The following is a 17,527-nucleotide window of genomic DNA, read 5'->3' on the forward strand; positions in this document are numbered from 1 at the left end:
AAGCATCTGTACAGGGAATCCACATGGACATGAAATTCCAAAGACAATGAGGCAACAGGAAGCTTTTATAAGCTAAGGAGAGGAGTAGGGTCAGAGGATACAAAGGGGAGGAAGGCCATGAGCAGGAAGGTGAAAGGACTTGTTTTGAAAAACAAAGATTGCCCTATTATGCAGATAAGTTTCTTAGGTAATGAGGAGTCTCTGTTAGTATCTCTCTGCCTGGTACAGGACCTCCTTTTCAATGTAATTGAAGCAGTTGAAGGGAAGGCAGAGAGCTTTTCCTGCATCTGCTGGGTTTTGACTAGTTTCAACTAAAAATAATCTTTATGCCAAAGTGGCCCATCTTGGGGTAGACTGTCCTTGGCCCCTACACTTGGCATATGTTGACTCATTTATTCTTCTCAATGACCCTATAAGGAAACTATAACTATTATCCTGTGGACTAGAGAAAATAAACAACTTAAACAATACAGCCAGCAACCAGCAGAGATAGGACTTAACCATTACTCGGAAAGAATATACCGATTCTCCTGAGGATTCTTTCCCACACTATACCATGCTATAGAACTATCCAGAAGGACACCTAGTATAAGCATTAGTAAAAGCAAACAAGGCTTTTCACCCTCTTTCTGAGGAAAGTCACCCAAATGAATGTAAACTTACAACAAACGGGTGATCAATAAAGAGAAGACATAAAAATGAAGGCAAAAAATAATAAAAAGGGAAATCAATATAAAGAAGAGGAGCCAAAATCATTGAAGGGTATAGGTAAGGCAACAAAGGTAAAGCACATACATAAGAAAGAATTCTTCAGGGGCGCCCGGGTGGCTCAGTCGGTTAAGCATCTGTCCTCAGCTCAGGTCGTGATCCCAGGGTCCTGGGATCGAGCCCCACGTCGGGCTCCCCGCTCAGTAAGGAGTTTGCTTCTCCCTCTACCACCCCCCCCTACTTGTGCTCGCTCTCTCTCTCTCTCTCTCTCTCCCTCAAATAAATAAATAAAATCTTTAAAAAATTCTTCAATACACTTTCCTTTAAAATAATAATGAGACTATATAAATTAAAAACTTAGTCACCAGGCAGAAAAATGATGGTAAGATTCCCTCTACCCTTTCCTTCTGAAAGTAAATCAGGATTCACTTCCTGTTAGGATCATAAAATCATAGACTATTAAAGCAGGAAAAGACCTCAGAAGTCATCTAATGCAAACCCCACCCTTGCTTTGATGGCTTATATCCCAAAGGGTTACATAAGGAGCTTTCTAACTCATTTTCACTAATCTGTTCTCATGTGCTATCAAATAATGTGTGAGGGGTTCAGGGAATTCTCAGAGATCATAAGCAAATAAGTTCCACGTCACCTAGTCCTTGTGTAAGGGCCAAAGTAATTGATGATATTTTTCAGATTAGGAATCTTGATGAGATCAAGTCATAATTTTAAAATGAAGAGATTACCCAGTCTTGATGTCAGAGGAAAACGGTAGCCTGGAAATTATCTTCCTAGATAATGTGGACCATGGTATGAAATGCCTAAGAAAAAATAGCCATTTCATTGCCATGAAAATGTTTGAACCTTATGTATTTGGTGGTCGGAGAAAGGAAGCAGCATCCCTGTTAGCCAAGGAGCAAATTGTTTAAATGTCTGCTAACTTAGTCATACTGGTTTATAGTGGCTTTTTATCAAAACAGATTCCAGAGTTAATTTTGACATGTTTATGCCGCTAATGGAGACAATGTCACTTTTCTCTTAGGACTGCTCGTTTTGTTACATATCCAGCTGGTACTTAGCATTGCCTTACCGCTCTCATCTTCCACTTTCCAGATCTTGTCTCATTTCCATGTAGTTTATAGTCCAATTAATTATAACTAACAGATTGCCTGGAACCTGTTTTATGAAAACGTGATTACATGGTGTCATAGCAATATTCTCTAAATTTGACAAGAATATACTATTCAGTTGAAGGAATCCTGTATTTACATATAAAGGGACGATTACCATAAAACCATGATGAATGTACATCATCAAATTATACTCAGTCTTTCTTGTAAACATGTCAATTAGAAGATTAAATGAGTAAGAGAGTTTTGACCTGGATTGCAGAATAGTGAGGAAAATGCGTGGTTGCACTGACTGATGTATATTAAGGACATATGTGTCCTTCTTTTCTAAAAAATATAGAGAATAAAATTGAATTTAAAAGTATGTCTGAGAGAAAAGAGGTTTCAAAAATCATAAGAGATACTATGAAAAAAATTATGTCAAAATAAAGATGAAAGGATGGGTTTCCAAAACTGACTTATGAAATATAAAATTCTATAAGCCAAAAAACCATTAAAGAAATTAAAAATCACATTATCCCAAGGAAATCAGACCTAAATGACTTCAAAGGTGACTTTGAACAAACTTTCAAAAAAGGAGTAATCCCCATACCATACATTTTTTTCAAAAAATAGAAACACTGGAAAAGCTATTAATTTATTTATAATATTAAAATAAACTTCATGCTAAAGGCAGACATGAAGATCCCAAGAAAAGAAAGTTATGGACTAATTCACTTATCAACATAGATGTATGGATACTAAATATGTACTAAAAACCTGATTTTGACAGTGTATAAAGAATACACTTTAATCAAGTAGGGTTTATCCCAGGAATTCCTATATAATTCAACATCAGAATATCTACTATTATTCTATATTAGCAGAATGAAAGCAATAAGACATATGATCTCTCAATATATGCATTCATCGATAAATGGAGAGAAACACTCAGGTAAACATTCATAATAAAAACACTTGGTGCCCTAAAAATAGAATGGAATTTCCTTCGACCTTCCTTCTTCCTTCACTTAAAATGATAAACTTTAGAATTACCCAACCTATATCAGGAATAAGAATGTCTGCTATTATCGCTTCTCTTTAACATTATGCTATTTTTTTAAAGATTTATTTATTTATTTGAGAGAGAGAGAGCACAGAGGGTGGCGGGTGTAGAGGGAAAGACAAAAATCTCAAACTGACTCCCCACTGAGTGTGGAGCCCAGTGCGGAGGTCGATCTCAGGACCCTGAGATCATGACCTCAGCCAAAATCAAGAATCAGGATCTTAACCAACTGAACCACCCAAGTGCCCCAATATTATGCTATTTTTTAAAAGCCATCATAATCTGAAAGACAAAATTATTCTCCTTTGTTGATGATAGCTACATAGAAAATACAATAGAATATCTATAAAAAGTATCAAATTTATATGAGGAATTAGACAGTTTCAAGATAAATTGTCAACACAAAAAATAAATAGCATAACTAAAACCAGTAATAACAATAGAAAATTAGGTAGAAAAAATTTACATTAGGAACAAAAATATAATAGTCCCAAGAACAAATCTAATAAATATATGCAAAACCTTTTGAAGAAAGGTTTAATAAAATTATTGAAGAATACTATCAACCCTAATACGTGAAGATCTATGCTATGGTCCTACATGATAAAATTTAGGGAGACCAACTCTCTTCCAAAGAAAAACCACACAATAAGGAAGGAGCAAAGGATATGCACAAGCAGTTTACATAAAAGGAAATTCAAATAATCGTAAACCTATGCATGCAACTGTGGCAAACTAACTTCTTGGATTGCAAATATAATAAATTCTCAGACCATCGACTGTTTTTGACACCATCTCAAGAACTGATAAAACACACACACACAAATCAGTGAGACTATAAAAGATTTGAATAAAACAACTAACCAACTTGACTTAATTCACAGATAAAGAACATTCCATTCAATAACTGAAGAAATAAATACCAAAAAAAAGACAAATTTTAAAGTTAATTCTGAGCCATAAAGCAAATCTCAGCAAACTTCAAAGAACTGAAATCATGAGTGCATATCCCATGACCAACATGGAATTAAATCATGGAATGGAATTAAAGATAACTAGAAAAATCTCTAAATGTTTGGAAATTAGGCCCATATGTTTAAGAGGAAATCACAAGGCAAATTAGAAAATATACAGTACTGAATGATAATAAAAAACAACATATCAAAATTGGTGGGATGCAGCAAAAACAATGCTTGGAAGGATATATATTGATTTAAATACAGATATTAGAAAAGAAACAAAGATTTAAAATCAATGACTTACTTCTAACTTAAGAATCTAGAAAGGGGAAACAAATTAAACTCAAAGGAAGTAGGATAAAAATAATAAAAATAAGTGGTGATGGGCACCTATGTGGTTCAGTGACTTAAGTGTCTGCCCTCAGCTCAGGTAATGATCCCAGCGTCCTGGGACCGAGTCCCGCATTGGGCTCCCTGCTCAGCGGCGAGTCTGCTTCTCCCTCTCCCTCTGCCTGCGGCTCCCCCTGCTTGTGCTCTCTCCCTCCCTCTCTGTCAAATGAATAAATGGAATCTTAAAAAAAAAAAAAATAAGTGGTGACATCAGTAAAATAGAAAAATTAGCAAAGCTTTGGCTTTGATTCTTTGGACACATTAAAAACACTGATCAACACTTAAGAGGAAGAGAACACAAATGACTAATATGAGGAAAAAACAGAGGGCATCCATACGGATCCTATACACATCAAAAAGAAAACAAGAGCATATTATAACCAACTTTATGCAAATAAACTTGAAAAATACAGTGCACAAATTCTTGAAAAACACAATTTACCTAAAAATGACCAAGAAGAAATGGAGCATCTGTACATGCCTACATCCTTAAAAAAAAAAAAAATCAAATCCATTGTAAAAAAATTTTCTCATAAAATCTCCAAATGTAATGCTCACTTTGGCAGCACATATACTAAAATTGGGAAGATACAGAGAAGATTATCATGGCGCATGAACAAGGATGACACACAAAACTCCAGGTGTAGATGATTTCACTGGTATATTCTTCCTACGAATGAAAGAAGAAATGCCAATCTTACATAAATTCTCCCATAGAACAGAAAAAACAGGCAACTCACCAACTTCCAACTCATTTTATGATCCAGCAAAACTCTGATACTAAAACCTGAAAATAACTAAGAAAGGAAAATATGGGCCATTTCTTATGAATACAAATATGAATATATTAAATAAAACCTTAGCCAACAGAATCTAGTTTTATATAAAAAGGATAATACACCAAAACGAAGTGAAATTTACCTGAAAATCGACCAACATAATTCACCTAGTAAATGAACAAGGGAGATAAACCATGTGATTACTTCAATAAATACAGAAAACATATTTGATCATATCCAACACACGTTTATTCTTTAAAAGAAAAATACTCAACATGCTAGAAGTAGCCAAGAATTTTGTTAATCTGATAAATGGTATCTACAAAATGAAATCTTAATGGCCAACATAACATGGTAAAATAGTGACTGCTCACCCCCCGACCCCTGAGAATGGCAAGCAGTCAGGATTTCCACAACCACCAGTTCTCTTCGAAATTAGAAGTCCTAACTAGTTCAAAGAAGCAATAAAAAATTTTTTAAGAATAAAACGTTGAAACATAACTAGTAAACTGTTATTATTCACGGCTGATGTATATATACAATTATATACAGAAAGTTCAAAATAATTTACAAACGATTAGAAATTGTAAGTGAATTTAGAAAGGTTGTTAGATACAAGGTAAGTTACTCTGTTTTCTGTTTACCCCACAGAGGTAGGCTATAACTTTTCCCCATTGAGAGGTAGGATGTTGAGGCTGATGACACTCCAGAGACCTAGAGAACTTGAAAGAAAGTTTATTGTTAGCACAAGGGACTCCTAGTGAGAGCAGGAAGGACACAAGCAGGTCCAGGCAGGCTTGAGAGGAGCAGAGAGAGTGGGTTAGGCCTTTATAGTGGCAAGGGGGCAGGACCAGGGACAAGTTCCTGAGGGAGGGCTGGGAATTTGCCAAGTTCATATCTTCCCACGTGTCCCAAAGGAAGGAGCTCGTTTGGATTTTCTTATCAATTATGTCTAGATATGGAGCAAAAGGGACAAAGGAACTGGGTCTTATAAGAAGTCAGAAGTCAAACATCAAAACACGGACTCAGACTCTTACATGACCCAAATCAATTATATTTCTGTATACAAGTAAAAACAGAAACAAAAACAAAACACTTGGAAAATGAAATTTCAAAGGACTGCTATTTACAGGAGCATCAGAATGCATCAAATACCTACAATAAATCTAATGAAAAAAATGGAAAGATCTTTAAACTGTGCAAACTACTAAATATTACTGAGGAAAATGAAAGGATTTAACAAATAGAGGAATATGCTATGTTAATGGACTGGAAAAGTCAATGTTGTTAAGATGTGGATTCTCCCATATTGATCTATGGGTTTAATGCAATTGCAGTAAAAAGTTCTAGGAGGCCTTTTATCGTCTTGACCAAACTGCAGAGAGTATGCAGTCTGAGCCAGAAGACTGAGCTGGGTGATTAGAATGGCAGGTATCATCAAGCTGAAATTACCTCGATGAATTCATCCTATGCTATGAAAAAAAATTTCCAGAAGGAACAAATATTCTTATTTGTAGGTCAGAGCCCACTTTCTCCTATAGACACTGCTGAAGATGCTACACCCATGTTTGCCTTTTGATTCTTTTCTTTCATGATGACCAATCTCCCCTCTGATTGACATCTTTTTTTAAAATTTTATTGTTATGTTAATCACCATACATTACATCATTAGTTTTTGATGTAGTGTTCCATGATTCATTGTTTGCATATAACACCCAGTGCTCCATTCAGTACATGCCCTCTTTAATACCCATCACCAGGCTAACCCATCCCCCCACCCCCCGCCCCTCTAGAACCCTTAGGTTGTTTCTCAGAGTTCATAGTCTCTCATGGTTCATCTCCCCTCCAATACCCCCCCTTCATTTTTCCCTTCCTGCTATCTTCTTCTTTTTTTTTTTAACATATAATGTATTACTTGTTTCAGAGGTACAGGTCTGTGATTCAACAGTCTTACACAATTCACAGCACTCACCATAGCACATACCCTCCCCAGTGTCTATCACCCAGCCACCCCATCCCTCCCACCCCCCCACCACTCCAGCAACTCTCAATTTGTTTCCTGAGATTAAGAATTCCTCATATCAGTGAGATCATATGATACATGTCTTTCTCTGATTGACTTATTTTGTTCAGCATAATACCCTCCAGTTCCATCCACGTCATTGCAAATGGCAACCCTTCGGGTCACTACATTTGTATCTTTGGGGTAAATACCCAGTAGTGCAATTGCTGGGTCTTATGGTAGCTCTATTTTCAACTTTTTGAGGAACCTCCATACTGTTTTCCAGAGTGGCTACACCAGCTTGCATTCCCACCAACAGTGTAGGAGGGTTCCCTTTTCTCCACATTCCTGCCAACATCTGTCGTTTCCTGACTTGTTAATTTTAGCCATTCTGACCGGTGTGAGGTGGTATCTCATTGAGGTTTGGATTCGGATTTCCCTGATGCTGAGTGATCTTGAACACTTTTTCATGTGTCTGTTGGCCATTTGGATGTCTTCTTTGGAAAAATGTCTGTTCATGTCTTCTGTCCATTTCTTGATTGGATCATTTGTTCTTTGGGTGTTGAGTTTGATAAGTTCTTTATAGATTTTGGATACTAGCCCTTTATCTGTGTCATTTGCAAATATATTCTCCCATTCTGTTGGTTGTCTTTTGGTTTTGTTGACTGTTTCTTTTGCTCTACAAAAGCTTTTTATCTTGATGAAGTCCCAATGGTTCACTTTTGCCCTTGCTTCCCTTGCAAACACAAAACCAGCCCTACAAGACATTGAAAGGGGTCCTCTAAGCAAAGAGAGAGCCTAAAAGTAACATAGACCAGAAAGGAACACAGACAATATACAGTAAGAGTAACCTTACAGGCAATACAATGGCACTAAATTCATATCTTTCAATAGTTACCCTGAATGTAAATGGGCTAAATGCCCCAATCAAAAGACACAGGGTATCAGATTGGATAAAAAAACAAGACCCATTGATATGCTGTCTGCAAGAGACTCATTTTAGACCCAAAGACACCCCCAGATTGAAAGTGAGGGGGTGGGAAACTATTTACCATGCTAATGGACATAAAAAAAAAGCTGAGGTGGCAATCCTTATATCAGACAAACTGGATTTTAAACCAAAGACTGTAATAACAGATGAGGAAGGACACTATAGCATACTTAAAAGGTCTATCCAACAAGAAGATCTAACAATTGTAAATATTTATGCCCCTAACATGGGAGCAGCCAATTATATAAGCCAATTAATAACAAAAGCAAAGAAACACATCGACGACAATACAATAATAGTGGGGGACTTTAACACCCCCCTCACTGAAATATACAGATCATCTAAGCAAAAGATCAACAAGGAAATGAAGACTTTAAATGACACACTGGACAAAATGGACTTCACAGATATATTCAGAACATTCCTTCCCAAAGCAACAGAATACACATTCTTCTCTAGTGCCCATGGAACATTCTCCAGAACAGATCACATCCTAGGTCACAAATCAGGTCTCAACTGGTACCAAAAGATTGGGATCATTCCCTGCATATTTTCAGACCGCGATGCTTTGAAACTAGAACTCAATCACAAGAGGAAAGTCGGAAAGAACTCAAATACATGGAGGCTAAAGAGCATCCTACTAAAGAATGAATGAGTCAATCAGGAAATTAAAGAAGAATTAAAAACATCCATGGAAACAAATGAAAATGAAAACACAACTGTTCAAAATCTTTGGGATGCAGCAAAGGCAGTCCTAAGAGGAAAGTATATAGCAATACAAGCCTTTCTCAAGAAACAAGAAAGGTCTCAAATATACAACCTAACTCTACACCTAAAGTAGCTGGAGAAAGATCAGCAAATAAAGCCTAAACCCAGCAGGAGAAGAGAAATAATAGAGATCAGAGCAGAAATCAATGAAATAGAAACCAAAAGAACAGTAGAACAGATCAACGAAACTAGGAGCTGGTTCTTTGACATCTCTCTTTTAAAATCAGCATATTACACTCTGCAAACTTGGTACTGATGAGGTCATATTGAATTCCAACTCATAGCTTGACCTTCTCCCCACCCCCAATCTTATTAGCAGGAAAAGAGTCTCTCCTCCAAACCTTTTCTCACCCACTTCCAAATCATCTACAAACTTTGGGGCTTACTCCATGCACATAATTCTGTTTCCAAAAACAAGGCAAGGCATGGAGAGAGCTAGAGGTCAGCATTGCCATTGCTTCTGGCTGCCAGGTGGTGCCCTAGCTCACAAGCAACCATATAGTCCACATGTCCCTGATTGCTGGGGCACCACAGAAAGGTTCCCATTCAGGCAGCAGAAGAGCACAGGAAGGGTGCAGTCTATTTAAATTCATAATTCATTTTTCCCCTCCTGCTATCTCCGAGCCACCCCATCCCTCCCATCCCCCACCACTCCAGCAACCCTCAGTTTGTTTCCTGAGATTAAGAATTCCTCATATCAGTTAGATCATATGATACATGTCTTTCTCTGATTGACTTATTTCGCTCAGCGTAATACCCTCCAGTTCCATCCACATTGTTGCAAATGGAAAAATGAAGGGGGGGAAATCAGAGGGGGAGACGAACCATGAGCGACTATGGACTCTGAGGAACAAAATGAGGGTTCTAGAGGGGAGGGGTGTGGGGGGATGGGTTAGCCTGGTGATGGGTATTAGGGAGGGCACGTACTGAATGGAGCACTGGGTGTTAAACGCAAACAATGAATCATGGAACACTACATCAAAAACTAGTGATGTACTGTATGGTGATTAACATAACATAATAAAATAAAATTAAAAAAAATAAATTCATAATTCGGTGCTCAGCTAGTGTTCCCCAAACACAAGCACCGTGCAGGACAATGCATTTGAAGACCTTCCAGCCTCAGACGTATATTGGGCTAAAATCTGGTCCCTCTACCAGATCTTTTTACTGCGGTGCAAGCCTGAAGTTACCCACCTAAGTAAATACCCACCTAACTCCCACCCTACTCCATCCCCTCTTCCCATTTTCTTGAACAAAAACAATGGTTTAAGGAAGCGCTCTGCAGAGTGTGGTCCAGGGAGCCACGGCAGTTAGTTTCACCTGGGAGCTTGTAGGAAATGCAAATTTTCAGGCCCAACTGCCAACCTTCTGAATGAGAAACTCAAGGGTAGAACCTAGGAATCTGCATTCAACAAGCATTCCACATGATCCTCATGCACAATAAGGTTTTGACTGGCACTGTTTTAAAGTGCTTTGGTATCTCTTTTTATAGTACGAAGAGGTGTGTTAATATTTTCAGTTTACAGCTCTGATTCAGCCAAGGAGCCATTCCACTGAAGAGCCTATTTCTACTCTTCATAATCCCTAATTATGCTCTTAGTAGTTGGAAGATTTGAAAGTGCACCATTTTCTGAGAGAAAAATCCTACCTTTAGACAAACACTTGCACACATGGAAATCCAAGAGACCATGCAAGAGAAATTTCACTTTTCCCTCGAGTCACCTGTTGGTCTAAGCCGAGAGGGTAAAAGCTATAGAGGCTATTGCACTTGATTGGCCTGCCATCTTTTGCTGCAATCCTCTCAAGTCTTCTTCTTCTTTTTTAATCCTCATTCCATCTGCTATATCCTGCCTCCTCGCTGTCATCCGATGTACATTCAAAAGAATAAATATACTGCATAACACACTCTGCCCCAAAGAAACACAGGAGCCCTTGATAAATCAAAAAGTTGGCATTTCTAATGCCCTCCATATTCTGCCCCGGGCTATTAGAACATGGGATTTTTGGACAGCAATACACATTTTTAAAGAGGTTGGCCCAGTGGTGGGTATTAAGGAGGGCACATACTGCATGGAGCACTGGGTGTTATACGAAAACAATGAATCGTGGATCACTACATCAAAAACTAATGATGCATTGTATGGTGACTAACCTAACATAATTAAATTAAATTAAATTAAAAAATAAATAAAAGATAGGGTAGGAATACAAACACAAATATAAAGATCCTCAGCATTTGATAGTATAATATAAACAGACCATCTAAAAAATTGCAGGCTGTTAGGGATACTGAGGGGTGGGTGGGATACTGAGGGAGCATCAGTGGTCCCCTTACATTTAACCATAAAAGCTAACAGAAGGTATGCAACAATCTTGGAAAACATCGCCTTGTCCATGCACTGTGAGCAGCAAATTTCTTGAACAGTGTGCATCCCGCCTCCCTCCTTTCGCCCCCCTCCAATGCAATTTAGTATATGGAAAAGTCCCAAAATCCAGGCACAAAAAAATGTCACTAAGCATCCACACGAAGTTAAAAACCGACTACATTTTTCTGCTTAGGTTACACCAATGCTCTAGTTTAAAAAGCTGGAGGAAATTTTTCTCGGACCTCGAGGTTTGCCAAAATTTCCTCATTTACCTACTAATCCCAGGTATAGAAGCCATACAAGTAGCCTCTGCATTTGAGACATATCCTTAAGTAGTAAGCCCCTCCCCGTGTCCACCCCCCCACCCCAGTCTTACTTTGCTCTCCACCAGAAAGCTGTTTGGCAAATTACAAAGAATAATGTGGTCTTTTCTGACAGTTTGGCTTGGGAGCCCCAAATGTAAACTCACATCACTGCTACCAATGAATGATTTTATTCATTGTAAGGCACTTATTTTCTTTTATTCAAATATGCTTTTTAAGACATGCAATACACTGAGAGGAAGTGGAAGAAGATTATTGCTGAAGGGAGACTTACCTGATGATCTCTACATTAAAAATATTAAAAATTACTCTACAATTCCCATCTAGAACTGCATTCCTTTTTTGCCTATTCAACCCCTAAAACATCAAGGTGTATGTGGGCGTGGGTATGTTTATGGTTGTGTGGGCCTGGTTTGTTTAGGGAGACGTCCCACTTCACCACTGCCACCCACTCCGTCTCCAAACCGAAGGTATTCTGAGGTGCCCCTGCGTTACCTGGAAGTGAATTCACCATACTTCAGTACCAGCACGTCTCTCTTCAAAATGTGGCTCAGGAGTCAGTAAAGGAAACCACACAGTGTTAAGACTAAACATTCTTGAGTAAGCCTCAGTTATGGCAAGTTCAACAGCCTGACCGTTGAGAAAGCAGTTACCGAAATTTTCCAAATAAATAAAGCAAACAAGTTACTTCAGGAAGAAGTTCACATCTATATGATTTATAATACTGGGAGTTGGCCCATTGAGGCAGAAGGAACCCAGTGAACCAGCAGTAAACCAGAGGCCACCCATGCACTCGGAGCTGCCTCCAAGGTTTCAGTTCATGTTCAATCACCTACTGAATCCTCGCTAAGAGTTACTCTGTTTGGGAAGGTGATGGCATCTTACAGCGTCCTGCAAGACCTACTGGCTTGAATTTTATCATTCAGTCTCTAAATGGGTTAATATTAATTGGGGGGGGGAAATAGGAATCTTATTTAGAGGCCCCTGGCAGCAAGCAAATAGAGAAAAAAAAAATACTCCTCCAAAATCAATGTTTGCTTTGCTGAGGGCCTCCTTAGGTGTACATTGGAAACAATTCTGTCTGTCTCCCACAGTTAAGTCACCCTGCAGCCTCGTATGCCAGCCAGGAGTACTTAGCAGTCCAGAGTCAACAGGTTGTTGCTGTTGAGCAGTACCAGAACACAGGGGCAAAAAAAAGAATGGAAAATGTTCTCTGCGACACAGCAGGCTTGATGGATGATGATGATAAAAGATGAGAAGCACCCTGCAGACTTCTGCCTCTCTTGACCCCCAACCAAACTGGGCACCATTTCCAAGGATCATTCTAGCCATTAGGGCAAGAGCTACTGCTTTGTAGCTGGCCCCATATGGCATTCTCGGGCACTTCCAAATTGAACCACACACATACACACACACCACCACCCTACATACTCTATACATTATGTAGGAGGATATTATGTGTTGATGGAGATATGGAAACAGATTTAGCACCCATATATTTTTCTGCCTTGGTACATTTCAAACGTGTGTAGAATTAGGAAATAAAGCACATAAAGGGCATAAATTGTGTTTGAGTAATATTACTCCATATATGTCCTTGGGAGGAAGCATAAACTCCTGCAAATGGACTGGGAATGAATTAAAAATTGACCTAATTATATTAGGTCTATAACAAGACACAGAGTTTCTAAGCTCCTGGGTAGGGAAGTTCTGTCTTTGGTTCACCATTAGGTAATTAATACATTGATGGCAGTTTTTGCAAAAATTATATATAACCAAACTATACGTTCCATCTCATAGAGAATTAGAGGTGTCAGTATAGACAGTAATTAGTAGAATAACCATTTACATTTAAAATAATAGTCCAAATATTCATCTAGGTGAAAACAACACACCAGATACATGTGATTATCTTTGAGAATGTCATGTATACACATAAATATTTGCATATATATTTATGTATATACACACATAAAACACTGGTTATATGTCATTCTTTTTATGACCCACGACATTTTTAATGACATCCAACAGGCAGGGAGAAAGAGCATAAGCCATAAAGACGGGAGAAATTGTTTTATAGAACAAGACAATTAACAATCACGAAGAAAGGACTAAAAACAAACAATTATATCAGGAAACGGAAGGCACTTATGAGAAGAAAACCTCAGTGTCAAAAAGATTTTAGAGAAGCTGAATATTCCTCAATGGCATAATATACAGGACCCAGGAAAACCGTGTTGAAGTTAAAATAAGAGTGTGGAGAAATTAAAGCAAAACATGTCTCTCCATCAGAGAATAAATAATAAGAAAGCATCTATAGACTTAAAAAAGTGAAAAGCAAAAATTGTGACAATGTCAGAATATTTCATAAATTTAATGAACAAGGTGGAGAAAAATATGGGAAAAAGAAAGGCCTACACTTCCCTTGGAAGTTCTTAAGACTCTGACAAAGCAAGATGGGAGTGTGTTGTTTTCTCCTACAACTGTAATTACTTTAAAAAGGTTAACAAAATGACTGCTAAGCTGGGGAACCCCAAAGGACAGAAGGGTAGGCAACAACTTTGCAAAAATAAGATAATGTAAGTTAATTAGGAGTCTAACTACAGAATCTCCAACGAGGTGTGCCACAGCAATGCACCCTCTGCAGCTTTTCATGAAGTTATCACAGCTGAAGCAAGTGTCTGGAGAGCGAATACGATAGGAGATTTCCTTAGATAATGTGGAGCAGAGCCCCTAGATGTGGTCCCAGATACACGTGGAGTGTGAGCAAGATCTAAACCTTTGTTTATCTAAGCCCCTGAGATTTGGGGGTTGTTTGCAACTGCAGCAGAACCTGGTCTGTCCTTACTGATAAAACGAGGGCAAAGAATACATCTCCTTCCTCTGAAGCATTCTCGCTGTAATTATTGTGCAGCCAAGAGCAAACTTCATCATATATGTGTAATACAGCCGAGGGTTCTGAATGCTGGTTGTAATGTCAAGTGAAAAACTGGTTGCATTTCCTTAGAGATTACGGTGTTTCGAAGAGGTAATTGGGGAAATTAGACACCAGTGATTGACTGCGGGCATCATATTAAAACTTAATATTCTGCAATTATAAAGAAAGACAGGGGTGAAGGTCACATAACAAGGGATACACTCCAAGTACCATTCAAGAGTGTGTGTTCAGGATGAATAGCATCTGTAGAGGGGGGCTCAAAACAAAAAGAGAGAATGAACAAGAAGTTACAGTAGCAATGGTGAAGACCAAAGCAGATCAGCATTTTCGAATACAGAGCCTATTTCATTCTGTTTGAAATCTGGAGAGCACCTGCCTATGAGCTTGCCTACTACTGTGTGGAAGGCATAGGTCTCCAGTTCCAGCATCCAACCAACAAACGCTGGCAGTAAGTTGTGGTGGGGAAGGATCAGAGATAACCAAGGATGAGCCTGCAAGACACTGTATCCAAGAGATTCCAGAAGGAATAGCAAAAGCAGATTTTTCTTAACCAAAAATAAAGAAGCTCAACAAGTAGTCAAAGATGATGTTACTGGTTTCTTGTTTAACAGGTAAATGAACCAGCTCTGGAGCCCCCTCAAATCTTTCGCAGTTAGCTTGGATTGGAAATTTCCATTCCATTTCCACAAATAATTTAAGTGCGTCAGAAAGTGATATCTACCAATCTACACTGGTACTCACACTGGTGAAGGAGGACTTTTGTGTTCTCCTTTTATATGTCTCAGCATTATTTGAAATTTGTACAAAGGACATGTATTACAGAGAACAAGGTTTGACATCTAATGGTTAGACAATCAGGCACTGAAGAAAGATAATGGGAAATGCAGCCAAGTAACACATAAAAGAGTGTACAGTATGTGACAGATTACGGTTGGGCTCACCTGAATGTCTGGAGGGAGTAGAGAGGGTCTCATCTGAGCTGTAGTCCGAGTTGTTGCTTAGAACCATTTCTGACCATGCATCAGTCTTAAATAGTAAAAAGGTACAGAAGGAGAGACTGCTCGGCATCTCAAGTCCCAAGATAGTCACGCAGTTGTTTAAGGGTGACTTTGAACAGGTTTGGGAGCAAGTAAAAAGAGAGATACAAGAAATTTAGAAAGAGAAATACAAGAAATTTAGATCGGGAGACCACTTAAGGCATTCCAAGTGAAACAAAAGATGTCACCAAAAAACCAGAGGGGCAATGGAAATGATTCAGACAAAGGATTTCATGTATCAAATTTTTCTGGACAATGTAGTGTTCATAAAAATATATTGATTGGTTCACAGAGGACTGAGGTAGAAAGAGCTTTGATATGGGTTTAAGGCACAGGGTGTTAGGCAGCGACCCCCAATGGGGTGTTCCTAGCTAAGTGACCCCATCTCAAAGAGAAATGGACGTTAAGGTCAGTTGTCAGGGGGAATCCCACCTTTGAAAGAATCTGTGGTATCTTCTCCCCACCCCCACGAGATAGAAAATGACATTTTCTTCTTTCAGTTGTTTTTCAGTGACCTCCATAGTACACTTGAGAGAGTGGAGGGATGTTAGGGTCATAACTCAACTTGCGAACTGTGTGAAGCAAGGTGAAAGTTTTCTCAACACTGGAAAATCTAAGAATTTGTCTCACACACAGAACTTCGAGTGCCGGACTATGAAGAAATTGACGTTTTTACCTAAAATAACTGTTCAAACTGTACTTTTGCTACGTTTTATAAACATCAGAAGGGCACCACTGACACCCAAGTGAAAACTCCCCACCTTGGCCAAAATGGTTTCACATAAAAACAACTTCCCTACCAAGTAAAACTTTCTGCACTCCTTGTGCCCAGGGGAATTAGGGGCAGGAGAGCTAGTGCCTTCTTTGCAAAGAAGCAAAGATTTTAACTCCAAGTGGGAAAGATGCTTTTAGGCTGAAATGCTGCTGGCTTTACCATCTCTCTTTTTCTCTTGGGAGCGAAGTGGGTACCTCCCAAATTCACCCAGCAGCAGCCCCACACCGTGATTTGTCTGTTGTCCACCTTTTAACTCGCTCTGTATAAACATTTCCCCCTCGCCCGCAGACAGCCGCCCACCTCCGCCTGCCTCCCTGCTCGCTGGCCTCCCCTCCCCAGGCTTCAGCTGGAGGAGCGCCTCGCAAACAACTCAGTGCTTTGGGGCTCAATGTTCTTCACGCCTGCCAGTTCTTTCAGGAGGTCGTTTACACGCTTGGCTCTTACTTCAATGAGCTACTCGGGAGCAGCCAGTGAAAAGTGCTTTTACTCCTGAAAAATATTGGAGCGCTTTGTTGCAAATGGTGGGTGAATCCATGGTCCCCCATCCTTACAGATAATGGCCAACCCAACGCGACTGAACTGAGGCCACTTCCGGGGTGATCGTATTCCCATAAAGGGTGACTAGACAATTTCAGCTCCCAGATTATGTTTTAGAAATCATTTGCATGTTCTCTCGATTCATCAAACCTCGTTTGGCCCTGCCTACCTGTCCACCCTCTTGTCTGTAAATTGCCATGGTGCATAACTCTTAATGGGCCAAAGAAGGCCCACAAAGCTAACTTTTACTCATTACATCCACATAGAGCGTATGAAGAAAAACACCCCTTTGCACACACCCTTTAGAAAAGGCATAAATTTTCACAGGAAAAATATTTCCAGGAGAGTTCTATGTATTTCTTTACTCAGTTGTAATGGCAATATTATCGAATTAGTTTGTCCTGCCTCCAACTGTATATTTTCATTTGGTCCTTTTTCTCCTTAAGTGTACTATAAAAAGATGATTAATCAAAAAGGAGGGCTCCCTTTGATTAAGAAAGTTAGTTATGAGTGGCTAACTTGATGTAGGTGGGAGGTTTCACTCAGCCATTTTATTTTCTTCTCCATGGGAGAGCTAGCAAAATGGGCCGTAGGAAATACTACAAAGAAGGAATCACTGCAGTAGTAAAAACCTTAAAAGGAAACTTCAACTTCCACTGCCATCATCAATAAGCAATGCCGAGAATGTTTCTTTGTCTACATTTTATTGCACATTTAATGGGCCTCCAAGTGCTATACAAACATTAAATATGTTTCCAAAATCCCATGATGGATTG

General features: G+C 39.0%; 1 non-coding gene across 1 annotated transcript; it reads left to right on the forward strand.

The window, feature by feature from the left end:
• Nucleotides 1-4,779: 4,779 nt before the first annotated feature.
• LOC112830243 (U6 spliceosomal RNA) lies at nucleotides 4,780-4,887 on the forward strand. Its single transcript, XR_003209864.1, has one exon. It is a non-coding gene; the product is annotated as a U6 spliceosomal RNA (small nuclear RNA).
• Nucleotides 4,888-17,527: the final 12,640 nt, after the last annotated feature.

The sequence above is a fragment of the Callorhinus ursinus genome, unplaced genomic scaffold (genome assembly GCF_003265705.2).
Source record: "Callorhinus ursinus isolate GAN/ISIS: 27379988/994484 unplaced genomic scaffold, GSC_fseal_2.0 scaffold27, whole genome shotgun sequence".
In the NCBI taxonomy this organism is placed as follows: Eukaryota; Metazoa; Chordata; class Mammalia; order Carnivora; family Otariidae; genus Callorhinus; species Callorhinus ursinus.